General features: G+C 36.9%; 1 protein-coding gene across 27 annotated transcripts in view; it reads right to left on the bottom strand.

Moving 5' to 3' along the window:
• The window catches only part of SOX6 (SRY-box transcription factor 6), a 450,079-nt gene that overhangs the window by 311,565 nt on the left and 121,640 nt on the right, over positions 1–16,874 (bottom strand). For 2 of the 27 annotated variants that reach the window (XM_043516919.1, XM_043516921.1), the window contains exon 1: positions 10,196–10,324. The exons of 21 other annotated variants lie outside the window; for them this stretch is intronic. The gene's annotated coding sequence lies outside the window, so the exon portion shown is untranslated. Of the gene's footprint in view, positions 1–9,695; positions 9,875–10,195; positions 10,328–16,874 lie in introns of those variants that run through there. 4 more of the 27 variants (XM_043516935.1, XM_043516927.1, XM_043516920.1 and 1 more) reach the window with 4 other exon arrangements.

Here is a 16,874-nt window from a genome sequence, read left to right as displayed (position 1 = left end):
CGGAGTCTGCACCCCGAGCCTCTCCCCATGCCCCAACCCCCTGCCCCAGCCCTGATCCCCTTCCCACTCTCCAAACCCCTCAATACCAGGCCTTCTGCACCCCAAACTTCTCATCCCCAGTCCCATCCCAGAGTCCGCACCCCCTCTCACACCCCAACCCCAATTTTGTCAGCATTCATGGCCCACCATACAATTTCTATTCCTTGATATGGCCCTCAGGCCAAAAAGTTTGCCCACCCCTGATTTAGAACCAAGCAGGATATGTAAGTAGCTCAAATTATTCTATTCCAAATACATTTATGCAATGTACCCTGCATTTTTCAACACTCATCTGACGTATTATTATTAGCATCACAGATAATGACATTTTTTTAATAAATGATTTTAAACCCAACTCTTTTCTTTTAAACAAGTGTGTAAAATTTGCTAATGTGTTAAGGGGCTAAAATCAGACAGAAGTTCAGATATATTACTATATGTGACTGTGAATCTGTGGACAATATTTTAATGGGTTTCTGTTATAACCCAAACAGGACAGATACAACATGTGAACAAGCATATCTGAGCAAAAAGGGATCTTTTAAAAACATACTCCAAAAAGAAATAACTTGGGACTTGATCCTGAGCCCATTCAAATAGATGGCAAAGCTCCCATTGACCTCAGTGGTGTGAAGGAAAAGGTCCTTATACATGTTCAAGCTGTAAAATGTACATACTTTATTATCTTGAGTGACAGACTTTACTGCTAATTCAAGACATTTGACATGCAAGTAGGATTAATATCACAACGATCACTCCTAAGCTCAGGTTTCTTATTTACCAAGGAAACATTCATAGGCATCTAGACAATGGAAATACTCGTTAACATAAATATAGTTCAATTTAGAGCTCATAAGCAAATTGGGTAGGTTCATTCATTGGATAATTGTACAAAAAGTCCTCAGAATGAAAAGCAGGTTAAAAGATTATGGTGTCCAAAAAGAAAACGCAACCCAAACAAACGAGATTAAGCATGTGACAGACCAAAAGGCAATTTTAAAAGGCACCAGCTCTTACTGTCTAGAGAGTTTACTAAGGAGATAATGAATATGTTATTGCTATAAATGTTGCCAAAGGAGTGGTTTACAATGCATTTTGCCTTGAAAACCTGGTAAAAATAAACTTAACAAAGAACATCAGTACAATCGCTCTAATCTTTAAAAGCAATTATGTATATTTTAGGTAATAAACTAATGTGTACAGTGTCCAATTTCTTATCTGTATAAAATCAGAAACACAATAGGTGCAAGGTAAGGCATTACAACCTTTGGATAGCCAATTGGCCACTGCTCTGCCAGGCTTCATCTCTTAAATTTTACAGTTGAAGTAAAAATTGCTAAAGCAGTCAAAGACAGACTAGGCATTCCAATCAAAGCTTACCTAATGTTTTTATAAACTAATTCTAATTATATTAACTGAAATAACAGACTAGTCTATTACTACAAATCAGTTTTGAAGATTAAGTGTGGCCTACCAGATAGAGTATTGGACTGGGGCTCAGGATAGTTGGGTTCTATTCTAATTCTATCCTGCTGGGTGACCTTGGGCAAGTCACTTTGCAGCTCTGTGCCTCAGTTTTTCTGTCTATAAAATAGGGATAATGACATTGACATTCTTTGTAAAGTGCTTTGAGATCTACTCATCAAAAACTCTGTATAAGACCTAGGTTTTATTATTATACATCACAGACACACTCTTTGGTTATATACAACAGGACTGTCCTGAAATCTTGTGCCTTGTATCAATCTGCTAGTTAGCCAGGACATCAACATGCATATACAAATAAATGTACAGCAGATGTACATATATGCATATATACACAATTATATTTGTATACACACATCCCAATATAGACATATATACAGATGGACTCCTAGTAGATGGAACGATAGGTAGACATCCTATAGAAAGAAGATACTAAATCCTGTGGAGGGAAAACACTAAATTGCCGCTAACCAGGAATGGAGGTTTCATAAATGAACCTAAGTTCCAGACAGTGCTCACAGTTACACTGAGGCATACTGCTCAGAGTTGTACTGGTGTATAGCAGAGTAATCGCCAGTGAAGTCCAGGGATTTATTTCAGTGGAACACAGAGCAAAATGTGGCCTCAAAAGGTATATCCTCCCTGAATTGCTGCTATTGTTCATTCTGAATGATACAACGTTGTTATTCATTATTATTGTTAATATTAATGATTTTATTGACTTCTGCATCAAATCCAAGACTCAGCACTTGTTCTACTATAGGAAATCTATGCAAGAATATACTAAATACCTAGATCTGAATCCTGACAAATGAAGGAGGCTTATTATTGGTTGCCATAAATGAGAGCGGCATCTGAGGCATTCATAATCAGGCTGCATTACCTACATTACATTATATGCCAACACTTCTTTAAATTAACCTGGTTGTCACTATGTTTGCACATATTATAAATGTATACATGCACCATCACAAGAGTTGTGATCAGCTGATCTACTGCCATTCAGTCCTTAAATCTGAACATCTGAGGCCTATTGGCAGGGCAACTTCAGTGGCGTAGTGGGCCCTTGAGTCTAGAAAGGCCTTCCCATGGTTGTTGTGTCAGAAAACCAGTCTGTTAACCTTGAGCCACAGTGTAAAGTTCATAGGTAAAATCTTGGCTCTATCTAACTCAGTGGCAAAACTCCCATTGACTTCAATAGGACCCATCTATGTATCTACACAGGTTTTTTCGGGAGAGGGTGTTGATGAATTATATCTTAAGTCTCCTATATCCTGTTCCTGCAAAATATTGTTTGTGGGTAGATTTTTGTACCCACACAGATCCCTTTGCAGGATCAGAACCTTAACTTTCAAATTCTCCAGAGCAGCAATCCTGCCCTACTCTATGTCTCTATATACTCAATATAAAACGTCATGTAAATTTATAGAGTTATATAAATGATTTTAATAAAAATAAATATTAATATTTCTGCCAATAGCTTATTATGGGGTTGAGTCTCTCTAGATTTGGCTGACATTAGTCAATGAATTTTGTATAGTTTTAATAATTTATGATGATATGCCCAGAGATATGGGCACATTTTTTAAAAAAATCTAAACATAAACAAACAATTGCTACACTGCTGGTGGTGCAGTCTTCATTTGCATGAAATGAGGATACCACTACTGATAAAGTTGAATTACAGGAAGGAGGAAAAGTTATGTTTAATTAGTGCAGATAAAAATCTTACAAAAATGCTAGACAGTATAATATCCCTCGGTCTGTGTATGTTCATATGCCTATGGAAATGAGTAGGTAGTTTTGTTTCTAACAGTCACACATCCCTGGGGCCAGTACATTAAAAAGTGTGATCATTTGCCAATTAAGGTATTTTGGTTGCATCCTTAAAAGGTCAACGGCATCATAGTGCAGATATCACTCAGGAAAAGGCTCAAGAAATAATTTTCTGGCACCAAAATTCTTTTCTAATTAGCTCCCTAAAACCTTTTTATTTTTTTACTAAAATGGTTAAAATTAAGTTTTACGAACCTCCACAAAAGACAGATTGTCACTGACACTTTCTGATTAAAAAGGCACTTGTCCTCATTCCCACCTTGCTTGTGAGTTAGAGATCATCAGTAAGTTCCAGACAGTGTTCACAGTTACACTGATGCATACTGCTCAGAGTTATACTGGTGTATAACAAAGTAATTGCCAATGAAGTCCAGGGATTTATTTCAGTAGAACACAGAGCAGAATGTGGCCTCAAAGGTATATCCTCCTGAATCCATGACTTGCTATTATTGTTAATTCTGATTGACACAACAGTGTTATTCATTATTATTAATGATGTTGTTGACTTCTGCATCAAGGCCAAGACTCAGCACTTGTTCTACTATAGGAAATCTATGCAAGAATATACTAAATACCTATTTCTGAATCCTGACAAATGAAGGAAGCTTATTATTGGTTACTTATAAAACAGTGGCTCCCTTCCTAAGCAGAATTTAAAATGAAACAAAACAATGTTTCTCCCCTTTAGGGTTTTATTTGACCTTTATATTAAACAACACTGTAGATTAGTAATCAGGCTTAGCAGACAGCTGTCATGGGGTCACCAATAGCTACTTCAGCCTGCCTCAAAACTGTGGTAGCTGTAATGTGGTGATAGCCTTAAATGGACTATGACTGATGAGAAAAGGAAGAAGAAAAAACAAAAACAAACAATCAGCAACTTTCTATAAAACCACTTTACAAAGAAAAACGTATGGGCTGTTGAAAAGTCATAAATAAGATAGATTCAGCATGAACACTGAGATGCCATTTCAATTACAACAACAAATGCTAAGAGCCTAATTCAATAAAGATTGAGCTACCCATGAGCAACTTATATTTAGGCCAAATTTTTCACATGAAAATTGTGATGCAACCTCATTTTAAAATTATATATATATAATATATATATAATATTAATATTATAATTATAATAAATAATATATATAAATATAATATTAATATTATAATTATAATAAATAATATATATAAATAAAATATAATATAATAATAATATATATATAAAATATATATATATATACACACACACACACACAAACACACACACATAGATAGATAAGTAAGTAGGAAAGGAGAACATGACTTGTCTAAGTGGGAACAGTTCTGTGTTTGGAAGTAAGCGTGGTCATGAGGAAAAGCTCCTTTTTTAAATAATGGTTACAGGAAATAGCTATAATTTGCTTATAGCATTTCTCACCAAGGTTTAAGTAGATGACTTGCACTCAATAGTGGCAGGCAGCACATATGTGTTTGTCTGTGGCCCAGAGGTAAATATGGAGCCAGAAGTGCAATCCTACCCCCAGGTCATAAAGAACTAGCACAACCATTCAAAAGCAGCTATTGCAGCCCATGCTCTTCAGCTGCCTCAGTTTTCCTTCCCTTTAATGGAGTGTGGCTGGGGGATCTACCCTGCCACAGGTCCATTGGCAGCTCTTCATCCACCCTCAAACACCCATTATGCTCCTACTAAACAGACCCACTATTTGGTATAGAAGACTCATCTCTGGGACTGTACTGGTGGGCTCCTATATGCCTACATAAGTGGGGTTAGAGCAGGTATTTCTAACCTAAGGCCAACCTTTTTGTCTAAAGATGCCATAGTAATTTAATAGTTATGCGAACACTCATTCCTAGTTCCTTTTGAAGAAAGATTACAGTAGGCACCAGCAGATTCTTTTCCAGAGACTATGAAAAATACAGCAACACCTATATGTTATAGACTGCATGATCATTCTGTTCAAACAAAGACAGAAGGGATTTTTTCTTAATTTTACCATTCTGTGGATGTTATGCAACATCATGCTTTTGTACCACAGAACTGCATAGTGACAGTCAAAAAGTACGCATATCTGATTGCTCCCTGACTTAGCCACTAAAAGTAAAATTCCTTCAAGGAACAAGAGCAATGTTTCAGAAGGTATGCCTTTTATGAAAGTATTAGGATATGCTGGGTATAATGAAGAACACATGCAGCCTTCTAATACTCCTGATGAGAAAAACTAATGAAAATAGTTTCCTGTGACAGCACCTGATCCGTTTAGTTTTTCCATGATGGCTCACTCTTTGCAACCATTTAAAATAAAATCTTTTTCCATATTGCAGTAAAAACGATTGTCCTAGCTGCCAATCAAACATCCTAAAAGCTTTTCTTTCTACAGCATTAGAGAAACAAATACCAAGTTTTTTTTCTTAAATGGACCCTTAAACTTAGACACTTAAGTCCATATTTATACACCAAAATAAGTGGCCTTATTTTCCGAAATGTTGAACACTGAGAAACTCTCACTGAAGTGAAAGCCCATAAGTTATTAGACTTGATGCAGTAGGAGGTGAGATTAGATGATTGTAATTGTCCCATATGACCCTGAAAAGTATGATTCTCTCTCTTCCTGAGAGAGAGAGAGAGAGAGCACCCCCACATACTGGTCTGTACCCTCCTCAACATAAGATGCTCAATGGGATGCTCAACATTTTGGACTCTGAAGAGGTACACATGTGCCAACCCACATTTGCAGAGGGATTCACTGTATTATCCTTCTTTCACTTGTTACACAACATTGAAATTCTTTAAATCGGTATCAGCCATGACTTCTCTAAGCTGCTGATGTTCTAAAGGGACTTGATAAAAGTGTGGAGATAGCTCTTCAAGATCTTATGGTAATACAAGGGCTTGAAACATTGCTAAGCACCTGCTGCACAATATTTATCTACTTGTGTATGTAAGAGTTTCCCCTCATTGTGTGAATAACTGACCTTGGCTATTGTAACTAGAATATGAACTCTTGAACTATGCAGCCTTACACTAAACCTTGTAAAATACTTTAGCCTATCCACACAACCTCACTGAGTTCTTGATGAACTGAAACATTCTCTCCTTCCTCTCATATGCCATCACTGAGAAGGTATATTGCAAAGAACTCAAGGGCCAGACTCAATGTTTCCCTCAGCCATTTAAGAAATAGAAAACCAACCAAATTCTCAATAACCTCCTTATTTTCTCTCTGTAGATAACCCCTGCAGGCTAAGTCTCTCCTATGTATTCACAGAATGCAGAGAGAAACAATACATACATCCATGTTCCACATCATCAACTCTCCCACCTCACTGTCCCACCCATACAGCTTTAGGCAGGATGTTTTTACCACATGCCACAACTAAACACTGAAGCGGGATGCTCAACATTTAAATCTTATAATAATGTCCACCTGGGCCTTGGGTCCAAGACTTGTACAGAACACCCTGAGCAAGTATCTGCAGTACTTTTCAAACTCAGCTACTTACCCATTCTGAAACAGTCAGGAATCTACAAATTCACTTTTACCAATAGAGGAAATGGAATGATTGAACCTTCCATAAAAATCCTCCTGTCAGAATTCTGGTTCAATTTCAGTCAAGTTAGCTCCACTAAGTCAGGAGACCATTCTTATGAATCTGCTCCAGACTTTTGTGAAAGTTGTTCTGTAGACAACTAGGAAGCTTAAATTGGCATAAAAGGGAAGATCATGGCAACTGTGGGGCTGTGATCAAGTCACTGGTTATAGCTTGCCTTCAGGTGGTTATACTATGTGTTCTCTACAAGTTTGATAAAAGTCTTTAAAATGGGCATTAAATGGGGTTCTCTGCTTGATGTTCCTGGTTTCCATTTTACACCCTTTATTTAAGCATACTGTTTTTATTTGAGTTACAGTTAATTTACACCGGTTTGCGGCTGGGGGTGTGTGGAGGAGGTTGTTTGTTTTTTAAGTTCTCACCCCCTTTCTCTTTAGTTCTGGCTTCTGAAAAGATACAGCTAGTGTTTGGTTCATTAAGTTTCAGCCAATAAGCTGAAATTTATAATACGTGTTAAATAGATTACCGATATCAAGCTTGCCAACTCTACCAGTATAACCAGTACAATACCAGACTGCAGTAATACATATCTATAAGAAAATAAGAAATTAGAGCCTAAAAACAGACTTTGGAATCCATTTAATCTAATCAGTTAATATACTATAAAATTCCATAAATACTATGTTTTATTCCTTCCAGATAAGTGTGTACCTTGTTTTGTTTTGTTTTTTATAAACATAGCTACAGCTTCTACTGACAGCCCAACTAGGGCATTCCACAATTTGTTCCCTTGTCATTTTGACTAAACTTTTATTTTGCCTGCTGTTTCCTTGTTTATAAATCTAGCTTTTCCAGTCCTGAATGAGTCCCTCCTTTTGAGAAGTAGTTCGAAGAGTTTATCTGATTTGACCCTCGCTATCTCCTTTAATTTCTGGAAAACTTCAGTTCTATCTCCTCTGAATTTGCTGCTTTTTTCCCCTCAGTGTTTTTTTCAGTGTTTCCAGCCTTTCTATATGTATATCATTCCTATATGTATATATCATCCCTATATAGTAATTGTTCTCATCTGTGTCCGTAACATGCTCTTTATATCTTAACAAGATCATGGTGCTCAAACTAGGCATGGTGACCTCTTTGCGGCCTAACAGCACTCTTAAAGAGCACTACGATAACTTCTTTGGATTGTTTTGTTTGTTTCTCTTACTAAGTCTAATTGTTCAGTGTACTTTGCAGTCATTTGTTGGACTGATGACTTCCATTATTAGCAGGAGCAAGAGCAGGGGATCTTAATTGATGCTAATGAGATGAATCCCCCTTTAAAAAAAAACCTGATCATCTTTTTTAACTGGTCTCCTTGCCTAGGTAGGCCAGAGACACATAGCCATAAACAATGTGTCTCGCCAAACAAATTCAGCCTCTCTTTTCCACTTTCCCAATTGTCCTTTCTGCTCTTCTCTGCCCTTCAATTCTCCTTTGCCGGGGCCGGCCTTATCATAATCCAATTCTCAAAATTCAAAGAGAAACTAGAAGGAGCATCCAACCTGGTGCTGATGATGAGCCTCTCTTCCCTTCCCCTTTGTATGATTCATGAAATATTAGCATGTATAATAACTAAATCCTCAGGTGGTGTGTACGCTCAGATTTGGGTTAGTTTGTGTTTTTAACAGCACTTTGATTCTCCTACTTCAACAGTCCCTTTGGTATAGCCTTCAGTCTACATTATGGAAACAAGCTAAACAGTTGGTGATGGTAAATTCTTTTCCACCAACACAGGCATTAACACAGCAAAGTATACTTATTTAACACAGTTCTATTAACAAAACCAAAATATTTTTAAATTATGTTAAATCCATTTATGTAATTAAGACTGCACCATTTAATGATGTGAGGCAATATCATTAAATATACAGACTTTCCCTGAATTTCAGAACTGCTAGACCATTATTATTCCAACCATTTTATGCATCTTTGTGATAATAAACTGTAAACTGGAGACTATGTTGAAAAGGTAAGTTCATTCACGTATGTCTAGCAAGTAATTTCAAGAGCATACAGTCCACGTAACAAGGACATAGGAAATTGTAAATTTCCACTACAACACAGAGAAATCAGTCTTAGGTGAAATTACATAGAGATTATTTTCAAATGATCTAAACATTTTCCATATGCTCACCTCCTTCCATCCCAGTGCACACACTTTGTAACCCCACAAATGTTTATAAATTAACATGAATGAATTCAAAATGGTTTACAACAAACAAATACATGCATCAATACTACATGAACACTAGGGCCAAGAAAACATCAGAACTGCTAAAGAGTTGTCTGCAACATATACATTTGCATAAAGCCATACAGTCTGTAAGCAGAAACATTATATTCAGAATTACATACGACTTCTAACAACCCAGAACTTTCTCACCTAAAGAGAAATTATATAATCTTTTTGCTGGCAGTTATGCAAGATTCTTTAGTATGTATCACACTAGAGCTTGTTTAGATTTTGCAATCACTTCTTGTTCTTAACCACAATCCAATCATGAATTTCTAAGATATTTCACTATTAAATACAATGGATCTGCTAACAGAAATAGTTATTCTTATCAATGTTAAAAGCACCATTTTAATTTATTTCATTCATTTTGGAATGTGGAAGATCAGTACACGCAGGTTCATACGCTGACAGTATAACTGATTCAACAAAGATTCCCTTTAAAATTAGATACTCTTATGGTGAAAAACAAAAGCGAAAAGCCTTAATCTCTTTGAGAAGATGTCTTGCTTACCTGACTCTGCCATACCACACCAACAGGCTGAACAATATTATCAGCTCTTCAAGCACTAATTCTTGCTAACTGGAAGGATATTTTCTCTCTTGCTGGATTAATAATCAACTTTCCAGATAGTTCATTTGTAATTCTCTGCTGGTTAACCCTTTGCATTGCTCCCATTTTCCACTAAACAGTCTCCTAATTGCTTTCCAATCCATTTTAATGAGAAAACAACAAAATAAAATGATGGTACATACATGAAACTACTATAAAATACAAAATAAGAAGCTGATTTGGAAATTTGAGGGCAGGTATTTAATAAACTAAATACATTCAACATTCAAAATGCTTTCAGACTAAACATCCTTTATAAAAGTTTGGATTTTTAAAGGACTTTAATCCCTTAAAATTAATAGTCTGAAAAGACAACTGCATTTGGATAAACCACACGATCAACAAATCAAATGCTGACAAAGTCCAATGGCTCATACTACATCATGTTCCCATCAACTTACCACTTGGCCTCTCATCTTCAGTGTCTATGTGAGTGTGACACATGCATGCTATGTTTGGAAAATAACATTTTTTATTACTGAATAGTTAGCTGAGAAATTATCACAATTATCAGTTTGTGCAAGGCCGTACATCTGTGTTGTCAGAAAGCAAGAGCAAGAGTGGTTGGGAGCAGAGAGGAGATAAGAAAGGCTCAGAATAGCTAAAAAAGGGAGTTTAAATAAGGTCAGAACAGCTTAAGATGAAAAACCTAGTAATTACTGGGAAGTTTGTTTTTCAAAGATAATAAATAGCTAATTACAAAATCTGTTATCCATCTCACAGCTCTATTATGAAGCAAGTGAAAATTACTCAGCTGCAGTTGTTTTAAAGGTGTTAAGGGGCCCAATATGAAAAGGTGGGTGAAAACCTTAAAATCCCAACTTGAAATCACTAATCTTTGTTTTAGGGAAGTGAGATGGCTCTTAGCATATGCTTTGGTCAGGGTCGGGGGGGGGCAAAGAGGGGGTGGCAGAAAGAAAATAATTTATCAGATGACAGAAGCATCATGTTACAAAAGCAGAGAAATAAGAACGTGAAAAGCAGTGCTCCTACTTCCCTTTTCTTTCTAAAAAGCAACTGTCTTTGGTTTTAGGAAGCACGGGGCAAAATCCAAGAGATTACAGCCCTTTTCACTAACAGAAATGCTTTCCCTGTAAAAATGTGTTGTAGCTGTTTTATTAAATAGCACTGAAGTACTTTTGTTTTCCCCACAGACAAAGGGGCAGAACCTCCCAAAGTTATGGCATAGCACAAAAGAGACTTTAGCTCCCTCTGCACAAAAGCAGTCCTTTATTTGGATCCCTGTAGCAAATTTATTTTTGTACAGGATTGTAGGTCTCTCTGCAGCGGTACCTAATACTGTTTGCAATAAAAGTTCTATGTTATGTGCTGTAGAATTTATGATAAAATGTTGTCATGTGTTGAAGCAAATTTCTTTCATATTTATAGTTAATTTCATTCAGTGTGTGTTTGAAGGAAAACCTTTTAAGAACACCAATAATGTGAAAAAGCTACAACTAAATTTATTGTTAAGTATCACATCACTGGTACTCCTGGGGGTTCCTCTTCATGGGAAGAAAGCTTAAACAACATTTTCTAACACATTGGAGTGCTTCCCAGAGAAGTGATGGTCTACAGAGGCAGTGCAGTACAAAACACGCTGGAATAGTAGGTCAGTAAACAAGCTTTTTCAGAGGATGAACACAAATAAATATAACTTTGTTTAATAAAGACAAATTATAGCTATCTTTTGTTCTGGAAGAGGTACATTATCTCTCTCCTGTTTCACCTGACTCAACTAGAGGTATTTGTTCCATCACCTGACTTAGTGGTTGGCTAGAAATAATAGGACAAAACAATCTACTATTGTTACATGAGACAACAACCTTTCATGTCCTTGAAGCTCACCATGACCTTTCATCTTTCCTATTCCCCAGCGGTCTCTCCTAACAACTAAAACTACACTCAGTTAGGCTGAATTCCAGATTGTCATAAAAAGTGCCCTGTCCTTTCAAAACAAAACCAATTTTTACACCAAGGTGGGGGAGAAACACAAGTCCATTGTTCCAGCACAGATGGAAGTTAGAGTTACTAGGGCAACAGCTCTAATCCTCCTTTTTACCACCTTTTTCACATCATTGGCCTATCAAGTGTGCTACCTTTTAACTCATAAGCTCAAAAGCTGGTAGTCTAACTGGCTGCCCTAATTAGCTACGATTTTCACAGTACAGACAACATGATGAGCTAATCGAAATTTGCAAAATAATGACGTACCTCCAGCAAATATTCCTCCTCCTGAGGCCCAGTCTTAGAATAACAATAATGAGACCATTATTAGAGGAGGGCATTAAAATGCTGCACTGCTGCTAAACAGAGAACTTAATTGTTCTGGTCTTGTCCATTGAATCAACAACCTATTGTTGTGGACTTGAAAAATAAAGGACTGGAGAATGGGTGCCATAATGATTGGTCTGTGCTGCCATACCAGCACTCTGTAGAATTGTTTTCCTTTTGAAACTCTTGATGGACTAGTAGTTTTGTTTAAAAGTAATATAAAAGGCAATTGTCTGGATAAAAAGTCCTATTTATTGAAATCTTTAGAAGCAGTTGCATGGATTTGTTCGTGACCCCCAAGATAAAAACACAGGGACCATAATAATACTATTTGTGAAGGCCTGCTACCGCTGCCTACAGTAACACCAGATAATACAGTCTTGTCTAGCTGCTGTAAGAGGAAGGAAGGCATTTCCTTAGTAGACAGTAAGAATGACAAAAGGTCAAATACTGGACAGATCCAACTAATCTGTAAATGAGAAAATATTTTATTAAACAAAATATCAATTAGGGTTTCTGGTTTTAGGTTTAAACCAATAAAGCTACATGGAAATCATGTGTAGCTCAAGTGTTTTGGTTTTTTTAAATAACTATCGCAAATAACCAACTTCAGCTATTTTGAATTTGTTTCAACTCCTCTGTTAAGTGATGTCCCAAACTTTGTGATTGGGAAGTCAAATAATACATCTAGAGATGTAGGCAACTGAATAATGCAATTGGCAATTTACAGTTTTTCCTGTATTTAAAGAGAGAGCATTCTTTGAATTGAAAATTGTAACTGGGAGGAAAAGTTTTTTAAAAATCTTTGGCATTCTTTGGTTTTAATTCTGTTTTTTAACTGATAAAACTCAAGTATGCAGTTTGAAAATGTCATAATTTGTATAAAATAAACAGTGAGTTTCAGAGGAGAAAACAATAAAATCAGAAACCCTCGTTTTAATCCATCACAACGTTTGTCAAAATATATTGTTCTCAGTTCCATCAATATAAAATGGCAATAAGCCCATGGGTTAGTCTAGATTTATGTCGGTGGAAATGAAATCAAAATCAGAATCAGGTCCCACCATTTTTTTCTTTTTTCTTTTTTTTTAAGCAAATCTCTATGTATTAATGGATCAGAAATAAGATAATACAGCATTGCAAATTGAGACTCTAAAGTTAATACAAACAAGAAGAAACACAAGTTAGCCCCCAAAGTGATCCCACAGGTATTTTTGACATTGACTTCAGTGGCAGCAGATTCAGATCTTCACTTACTCTATTATAATCAACATTTTGTCGCCAATGTTAAAAAAAGAAAGAAAGAAAAAGTTAGAAGTTAAAGGTTAACTCACACTACATTTTTAACAGTAGCCAGGCAGGTTTACATGCTGTGAAGGTGTCTTGCATGTAGAATCACAGTGCACATTTTCTCTAGAGTCAGGGACTTTTCTTTTGTAAATTGAAAAATGCATAATATAAAGAAGTATTAAATTGTAAATAAGAGCTCTTGCTTCATTCAATCCATGCTTCATTTATCTTCATCTTGTTAGGGTAACTTAATTAACAATCTCAGTGTTGCACACTTTCTCTTTTCATTACATCAAATAATGGCCTGGAAGTGGGAGGAAGCCCTCACCACAGGTATCTTGAAACACTACCTTGAGGAAGAGTTTCTTACATATGTATTGCTTTAGCAATATTGACTAGCTAGATGTATTAATCTTACAACATACATTAAATGGACTCTTCACTGCTTTAAAAGAATTATGTTCCAAATTCCTTTAAAAAAAAAAACAAACAAAATTTTAGAGGCCTTTAATAGCAAATAAAAAAACAACAACAAACTGGCACCATAAATTCATAACTTGTTTTACTCAATACTTTATTTAATATAAAAAACAATTGCACTCGGGATACAAACAGTTTGTACCCAATTACGTATACCATCCAAAACAATATAATATGTCAAATTACTCAACCAAAGCTGTCATACCATTTGCCTCTGAACGTTCTGTATACAATTAATTGGATGATTGGAATGATTTCATTGGTGCATCTGGTTATTTTAATGCTGTAATAGGGAGCACTGTGTTAAACTATACAACAAGTTTTCCTGCTTTAACCTACAATATTATGGCATCTGGAGCTATGCAAATGGACAAAATAGTAAAGCCTTTTTTAATCTTACCCTGATCAACCAGCCCTCTTTCTCCTAGTGTTTCTTATTTAATTAAAACAGACACTGACAGAAGGACATGGATTAGGACTGTAATGATGCATTTACTTAGATTAATCGGAGGCTCCTCTTGGAGTAATGGCTTAAACAAAGAACAAAAGGAAATTGTTATGAAACAGCCTTTTATCCCAGGCAAAGGTCACATTATGAGGTTTTTAATTTTGTCAGCCTCTGTTACACTGGGCCTTGCTACTGGAATGAGATTTTTTTTCTCCCCAACGCCAGTTATTATAACACAGCCATTAAAGCTGCAAATTAAAATGTCTGATTTTAAAACAGGTTGCTTAGTTTCAGAACCCTCTAATTAGCATGTTGTGCATTGTTGTGAAGAAAAGAAGCCTAAAATGCTAATGACCTGCTGCCAGGTGACAATACTGTTGCACAAAATAATAAGGATCCTTTCAAGTAATAATAATAATATTAATACTCAGCTCTTATGAATTATCCAACCTCAGGTCTGCTCTGCACCACATGTGCTTAAAGAAACAATGTGCATCCAGCCAGAGATCTGAGTTCCACAGACAACATAACATTGTTCCATATGAAAACTGGAGAGAAGTTTATATCCACCCAGACATTAAAAGAGGAGGGCAAAGCAAGGAAAGTCACCAGAAGCCAAGTGAAACCGGGGTCAGGCACAGGGAAAAGCAATGAATAGGAAATTCTCAGCATCGATCAAGGAAGAAATTCCAGAGCCAACTTCTCTTGAACTCACAAGCAGGGACAGCAATTGGGAGTTTTATGAGGGAATTCTCCAGGTGAAGGAAGTTACCCTTGGAGTGAGTTTTCTGTCAGTTTGTTTGTTGTGCTTGCATGCTTGTAGTGTGCCTGTTTACTGAAGTTTGTAGTGTGGTCTATTTGTGGGGACTGTGTGCTGAGCCTAGCCACCTACTAGGCATGGTTAAGAGCTTCTTAACGAAGCTCTAGCCTACCATTCTTTGATCCTTAAACCCTTTTGGATCCCTTGATGAAGGGGCAGGGCTGACTCAAGGAAAACAAGGGTTAAAAAAAAGCCAGCTTGAAACTGACCAGAAGAGCTAGTAACCAGGAGCAGAAAACAGTATAGTTTTGCAAAGGAGTTAGAAGAGGGAGTGTGAGAGCAAGATACTCCTAATTAAAATTTTCTAAACTTAGGCCAATAAGACCCATGCAAAAAAACCCAAAAAACAAAACCCAAAAACAAAAGAACAAACAAACAAAACCCAAAGCCCTGCAAGAGTAAAAATAATTCAGGCAGAAGTCCAGCAGCAGAGTGGAGACTATCCAGTTTATTGCACTGAATGCAGCCTGTACGATTACTTGCCGTGTAGGCAAGTAGTATGTGTGTGCATTCTGTGCAAGCAGCTCATGGCCTGCAGAGACCGAGTGCAGGCTCTTGAGACCAGCATGGCTGAACTGCAGGAGCTAAGGGAAACAGAAATATACATAGACAAGACTTTCTGGGACAAGTAGAGCACTCAGACCCCCAGTATGACAGCCTCTGCGCTGTTGAGGAGAATGAAAGTCTCCAGGAAGGAGAACATCAAGCTGGAGCAGATGGAAACGATCCCATAGTTGGGACTCTCCTTCCAGAAGATGTAATGGTATCCTCTCGCATAGAGGATATCCCTCCAGGAGAGGGAACCCCAGTTATTAGGAAGAGACAGGTAATGGTAATTGGGGGATTTGATTATTAGAAATATTGATAGTTGGGTTCATCACTGGGAGAACTGCATGGTGAATTGCCTGCTGCGTGCAAAGACTGTGGACCTTTCAAGACATCTAGATAGATATATGTACACTGCTGATGGTCATGATACACGTAGGTACCAATGACAGAGGCAAAGGTATGAGAGAGGTCCTGGAAGCCAAATTTAGGCTGCTAAGGAAGAGATTAAAGTCCAGTATGTCCACGGCAGCATTCTTTGAAATGTTTCTATTTCTACATGCAGTGCCAGGAAGACAGGCAGAACTGCAGTGTCTCAATGCATGGATGAGACGATGGCATTTAAAGGAGGGATTTAGGTTTACTACGAACTGGAGAACCTTTTGTGAAAGAAGGAGGCTATACCAGAAGCATGGGCTCCACCTAAACCAAAACAAAACCAGATTGCTGGTAAATAAAATTAAAAAGGTCATAGAGGATTTTTTTAAACAATGGGCTAGGGGAAAAAACAACAGGTGTGGAGACGCATACAGTTTGGACAGACACATTCCTTGGGGGAGGATTTATTAAAGAGGATACTCTATATCCTAGTAAAAAGAGGATAGAAGCTGATAAAATATAGGTAGGAACTGAAGAGAAACAGTCAAACAAAACAGAGTTCCATTCAATTACATTACATGAAGGCAAACAACTAAATATTGACAAATTTTGTAAGTGCTTGTATACAAATACGGAAGTCTAAATGCTAAGATGGGTGAACTTGAATGCCTGGCATTAAATAAGGATATTGATATAACAGGCATTACAGAAACTTGGTGGAACTATGATAATCAATAAAAAGAACAGGAGTACTTGTGGCACCTTAGAGACTAACAAACTGATTAGAGCATAAGCTTTCATGGGCTACAGCCCACTTCATTGGATCCACAGAATGGAACATATG

The sequence above is a fragment of the Dermochelys coriacea genome, chromosome 6, assembly GCF_009764565.3.
Source record: "Dermochelys coriacea isolate rDerCor1 chromosome 6, rDerCor1.pri.v4, whole genome shotgun sequence".
Lineage (NCBI taxonomy): Eukaryota > Metazoa > Chordata > Testudines > Dermochelyidae > Dermochelys > Dermochelys coriacea.
This window is presented reverse-complemented; position numbering and strand designations above follow the sequence as displayed.